Source organism: Jaculus jaculus, chromosome 7 (assembly GCF_020740685.1).
Source record: "Jaculus jaculus isolate mJacJac1 chromosome 7, mJacJac1.mat.Y.cur, whole genome shotgun sequence".
In the NCBI taxonomy this organism is placed as follows: domain Eukaryota; kingdom Metazoa; phylum Chordata; class Mammalia; order Rodentia; family Dipodidae; genus Jaculus; species Jaculus jaculus.
Window position 1 is genome coordinate 91,580,892 of NC_059108.1, and position 6,242 is coordinate 91,587,133.

The window sequence follows — 6,242 nt, forward strand, 5'->3', positions numbered from 1 at the left end:
GGAGAATGGGTGCACCAAGGCTTCAAGCCACTGCAAATGAACTCCAGATGCTTGCGCCCCCTTCTGCATCTGGCTAATGTGGGTCCTGGGGAATCGAGCCTCGAACTGGGGTTCTTAGGCTTCACAGGCAAGTGCTTAACTGCTAAGCTATCTCTCCAGCCCTGCCTTATTCTTCTTTTTCCAAGACCTTAAGGTGAAGCATTAAATTGTTTATTTGTGAATTCTCTAATTACTTTTTTTTTAAAATGAGCCACAGCCAATTTTATTCAATTATCCAAAATTTATACCAAGTACATCAACTGTTTCTAAAATGTATGCCATTTATTTTATATAAGTAACATCTTTCTTACACCTTTTCTTCATTTCTTTATAGTTCTTTAATAGAAGCCAGAATCCTGAGTTGCCCAGTTAGGAGCCTCTGACCTACTATTTTGATTAAGTTTCTTTTCAATATTCATGGCCAACATCTGGCTTCTAAAAGAAAGACTTTTGGTCTTTTCAATTACTTGTTGATAGGGTGAGACTGCATTGTTCCCCATAACCACATGACCTACCTTTGAATCAATCTTGGCGTCCAGCCTTGCATTGCTAATCAAGTTCACAATCCACCTTTCTGCTTCTTCTGGAGTCATATTCAGTTTATCTGCTAAGATATTTATACTGATGCACTGGTGGATACGACAAAAGGTCTGAAAGATGAAGAGATGGGCATTTTCATTGAAATCCTCCAGACAAGCCACCAGGAAGAAGTCATTCACAAGCACAGACACACACTCTCTCAGCTTTTTCTGAGCCCCATCAAAATCAAAGTTCACATATAGGCATTCAACAAATTCTGTAATTGGGTCTTTGTAAGTATAAGACTCCTGTTGAATAACTTTTAATAGATCTTTCAGCACTTGCTGGTGTTTCTAAACATCTTTGTCTTTATGACTGCCATGGTCAAATAGCAGATAATATGTGGACACATTGTCTGAATTGCATTAAGGTATTGTGGTTGATAAAGGAAGAGATCAGTGATATTATCACAACCTTTTGGATGGTTGAAGAAAACAAACAGAGACCAGTGGATAAGCCATGTTGGCTGCTGAAGACACTGTTGTAGAGAACTCACAGAATTATTATTGATGGTCTCTTTTAAGCATGTAAGGTCTTCCATGGCTGCATCCCAGTTCTGCATTATAATCTCAGAGGCCAGCTTTCTCCATAGTGAACTTAAAGCATTTTTATCTGTTGCTGGAACCAACACTTTAAAAAAGTAAAGATATTCTGCTGCTCCTGAGTAATTCCCACATTCATACTGGAATTTTGCATACCTGTAGAGTGTATCTAAATATTCCTGCCTAAACCCATGCTTGTCTGCCAGGTAGTCAAATAGCATCCAACCATCCCTGGTTGACTACATCTGTCTTGTTGTTTCTGGATCTTCAAACATCTTCATAATGGGTTCTGTTTCTGCCTGAAGCTGTTTCAGCTGTACCACAACTGTGGTTCTTTTTTCTCTCAAAGCATGAGGAATATCATCAGAGTAAAGGTTTTTGTATACATCCATAGCAAAGTCTACCATGTTGGTATCACTAAGAAGATCCCATTTCCCTTTTAATAATTCTTTTTCATAATATTATCTCCTCCATGGACAGGAACTCAAAGAGCAGGAAGACCAGGTGTCGGTCCAAAAGTGCGTGATGTGTGTCATCAGGTCATACTCCGCCATCTTGCCAAAGATGGCACTTAGAGCTATAAATTTCCCTCTTAGGATTGCCTTCCTGTGTCCCAAAGGTTTTGGTGTGTTGTATTAGTCTCATAATTTGATTCTATGAATTTATTGATTTCCTTTTTTATTTCTTCAGTGACCCATTGATCATTCAATAGTATACTATTTAGTACACTATGAATTTCTGTATGCTCTGTAGCTTTTCTTGCTGCTAATTTGCAGTTTAATACCATTGTGTTTACATAGAGTATAAGGGATTATTTCAAGTTCCCTATTGAGATTTGCTTTGTGTCCTAATATATGTTCTATTTTAGAGAAAAATGTATATTCTGTAGCAGTTGGATGGAATGTACTATAGATACCTGTTAGGTCCAGTTTCATTACATCAATTTATTCAGATGTCTCTCTGTGTTTATTTTTTTCCAGGATGACCTGTCAATTGATGAGAGTGGGGTATTGAAGTCACCCACTACAATTATGTTTGATGTTATTTGTGACCTTAAGTCTATTGAATATTTATTTTTATGTCCATAGAGTAGTTCTGCTTTTACTTTTGGTTAAAGAAACTTCTTTTTTCAGATGGCAGTGACTGTGGAGGAGAGTCAAAACTCATCAATGTATTGAGAAGTTGCAGTTGAGTGCTCAGCACTAAATGGGGCTTCTCTGTCATATCCTCTGGGTCTAGGTGGGGGCACTGCAGAGAGGGCGGTGGAGAATGTGGGAGCTGGGGGATGAAGAGGCATGTTTTGGAGTACTCTCTCTGGACAGGGGTTGGCCATTGCATTTGTGACCTCACAGTGACTGTCATTGCTGCACAAGACCTAAACAACACATCAACATGTCACCAGAGGTGATGAAGAAGGGAAAATTAACAAGGATGACAACAAAGTATAGAAGTGAGACTAGTTGGAAAGAAGGGCTCTGTGGGAGTGAATGGGAAAGGGGGACAAAAGAAAATAAGGGCGGCAATTGTGATTAAGTTACATTGTGTATATGTATGAAAATTGTCAATAAAAAGCTAAGTAAAAAATTAGGAGAAAGACAGCCTCCATTTTGTGGGTAGCTAGTTAGGGTTACAAGTCCAAAGGGAATAAATAGATGTCAGTATTTCCTGAAAGAGCTATCCAACATAAAGATCGTATAATAACTTTTGTATTACTAGTGGTAAGACCAGAGAATGGAGTCTGGGAGCTGAAATCCAAAAAGCCCTGATTCACCCAGATATTGACAGAGCACCAGCTTCATTTTTTTTTTTTTTCCACTTCCTGGTTCTTCGTCCTTCTTGGAACTTTTTGGCAGATCATTTTTCTATGGCAGAAACCCATATTCCTTTTCCCAACTCATCAGTCTATCAAGAGCCCCCCCATGTGCATGGAGAGTAACCAATGCAAACTCCCCTGGCTTGATGCCTAATTCACATCTCCAAGGCTATAAGAACACCTGATACTAGTTTTATCAAGTGGTTATGTGCTCAGGACCCCTTCCAGCTCCGGAGTTTTCTGCTTTACTTTCTAAAAATAAAATCTTGCATGAAAATATAACCTGGATCTTATGCAATGCACTTGAGAAACAAAATTCATCCATACCTTGATCTCAGGGAGCAAGTATAGTTTGCATGTGATTGCTATGGGAAGGGGTATATAAACTCCTGTGGTGAGGATGTGGCCTGTGATATGGTTATTTTCCAAAACTGGATTTATCAATTTTTCTGGCCCACATGCAATTCTAAAATCTTGCCACTTTCTTTCAAGAGATGGAGCTTATTTCCCTTTCCCTAGAACCTGAGTTGGACTTTGGACTGTAAAACTTTCAAGGATATGTCAAGGAGGGTGTTGCTTCTGCCTGATAGTCTGAGGATGCTTACCTGGGAGCCTAGCCACTGTCATGTGAGAAAGCTATGTATAGGTATTCTGGCCCTAGCTGGTTACTGACTGAGCTCTATGTGATTTTAGTCCCTAGCCATTTTTTCCTGTGTGTCTATACTAACTGAAACAATAGGTTTATAAGTTTCAATCTGTTTTTTTTTAAATTTAAAACAAATTTTGAGGTAGGATCTCACTGTAGCCCAGTCTGACCTGGAATGGTAGCCTCATACTCATGATGATGCTGTTACCTCTGCCTCTCGAGTGCTGAGATTAAAGATGCATGCCAACCACACCATGCTAGGTCTATTTTAAAATTAAGTTTGGGTAATAAAGTTATACTAGCTTAATGAAATGAATTAGGAAATATTGCACCTTTTTATTTGGTATTGGGAGATTTAAATAATACTGTAATCCTTTGTCTTTTAAAAGTGAGAGTGAGCGGGCTGGAGAGATGGCTTAGCGGTTAAGCGCTTGCCTGTGAAGCCTAAGGACCCCGGTTCGAGGCTCGGTTCCCCAGGTCCCACGTTAGCCAGATGCACAAGGGGGCGCACGCATCTGGAGTTCGTTTGCAGAGGCTGGAAGCCCTGGCGCGCCCATTCTCTCTCTCTCCCTCTATCTGTCTTTCTCTCTGTGTGTCTGTCTCTCTCAAATAAATAAATTTAAAAAAAATTAAAAAAAAAAGTGAGAGTGAGCATGGTGGCACATGCCTATAGTCTCAACATTCAGGATGCTGGATCGGGGATTTTGATTCTGAGGCCAACTTGATCTACATAGCAAGATTCTGCCTCAGAAACAAACCAAAATAAAAAACAAAAACAAACAAAAAACAACAACGACAAAACAAACCTGAGATTGAAGAGTTTTTTAGTATGTTAGCTTTTTTTTCCTTCCTTGGGTAAAATACCCACCTTTCCAACTTCCTCTTTGGTAATTGGCCATTTTGAGGTTTGTTTTTGGTTTAATTTGGTTATTTGTATTTTCTTTAAAATTATATAATTTCTCTTTATTTCTAGTTTTTCTATACTTTGTATAGAAAATAAAATCTACATTTGTAAGATTAAATTCTTTGAAATATTTTTCTTTTTTTAATTAAATTAAATTAATTAATTTGAGAGAGAGGGAGAGAGAGAGACAGATAAAGAGGGTGTGGTGTTTTGATTCAGGTGTTCCCCATAAACTTAGGTATTGTGAATTCTAGTCTCCCCAGCTGATGGCAATTGGAAATTAAAGCCTCCTGGAACTTTGGGGGTGGGTTTATGGGTGTTATAGCCAGTTTTCCCATGCCAGTGTTTGGCACACTCTCATGTTCCTGTTGCCTACCTTATGTGGGGCAGGGGTGATGTCCGCCCTCTGCTCATGCCATAGTTTTCCCCTGCCATCATGGACCTTCCCCTCAAGCTTGTAAGCCAAAATAAACCTCTTTTTTTTTTTTTTTCCTCCACAAGCTATTCTTGGTTGGGTGATTTCTACTAGCAATGTTGGTACTGAGTAGTGGGATTGCTGCTATACACCTGACTGTGTGGCTTTGGCCTTTTGGAGCTGATTTTCAAGAGGAATGTGGAAGGATTTGAAACCTTGGCCTCAGAAACAGCTTGCAGTGCTGTAAGTACAGCTTTATGGACTATTCTAGTCAGAGTTGAAAGACCTGAATGCAGTAAGAACAATGGGCTGTGAGGTTTGGCTTATGAGGATGCAAAAGAGCTTTGATTGGACTGGGCTAGAGTCAGCTTGTGTGAGAGGCTTGCTAGTATGCCTGTGTTCTGACAAGTTGTGCAGTGTTGCTTTGCATAGAAACAGCCTGATGTGAGTAGAGGGATATGTCACATTACAAATTAAACCTCTGGGCCTAAACTGCTGCCCTTTCACTTGTGAATTGTTTGAGATATTAAAACCATTGAGATTGGGCCAGCTGACCTGCACTGGGGCAATAGGAAGAATGTAGACTCTTTTGAAGGGGGCCGAGTGCTCAAGGAGTGTCCTGTTCTTCAAAGTCTGCTTTATTTCCCCTTGGATTAACAAATTGGAACACTACCTGGTATTATGGAGTATAAGAAATGTAGGAAAGAGAGGGTAATTGAGTTTACAACATGGTCTTGTGTTTTGGAAATGGACATGGACAATGTGAAGCTGGTTTACTGGATGCCTGGATGGAGATCCAATGGAGCCATGAGGATGAACTGTGTATTACAGTGGAGACCCAGTGGAGATGCTGGTACTGTGAGATGGCTGCTGAGGAGAGCTGCTGGCCCCAGATGAAGTTTTCCAGGACTGTGAGTAGCCTAGCTGGAGGGGTGGAATTGGATCTCCAGAGACTTGTTGCTGGTTAGAATTATTGGACTTGAAGACTTGTTACTAGCTATAGTTGTTGGACTTGAAGCTACAGAATTTGATGTTTGCCCTGTTTAAATCTTGTATTGGTTGAATATTTCTTTGCTATGTCCAATGCCATCTTTTGCATGTGAATTTTTGTTCTGTGCCATTATGGTTTTTTTGAGGTTATTTTTTGGTATTATGGGCCAGTTAAAAGATCTTGGATTATGGGGATGTTTGAACATCATTAGGATTAATTAAAAACTATGGGGACTCTTGAAGTCATACTGAATGTATTGTATTTTATATTATGTATGGATATCAGCTTATGGGGGCCGGGGCGGAATGTGGTG

At 39.7% G+C, this 6,242-nt stretch overlaps 1 pseudogene; it reads right to left on the bottom strand.

Annotated features, from left to right (window-relative positions):
• Positions 1-373: 373 nt before the first annotated feature.
• LOC101603337 lies at positions 374-1,714 on the bottom strand (annotated as a pseudogene).
• Positions 1,715-6,242: the final 4,528 nt, after the last annotated feature.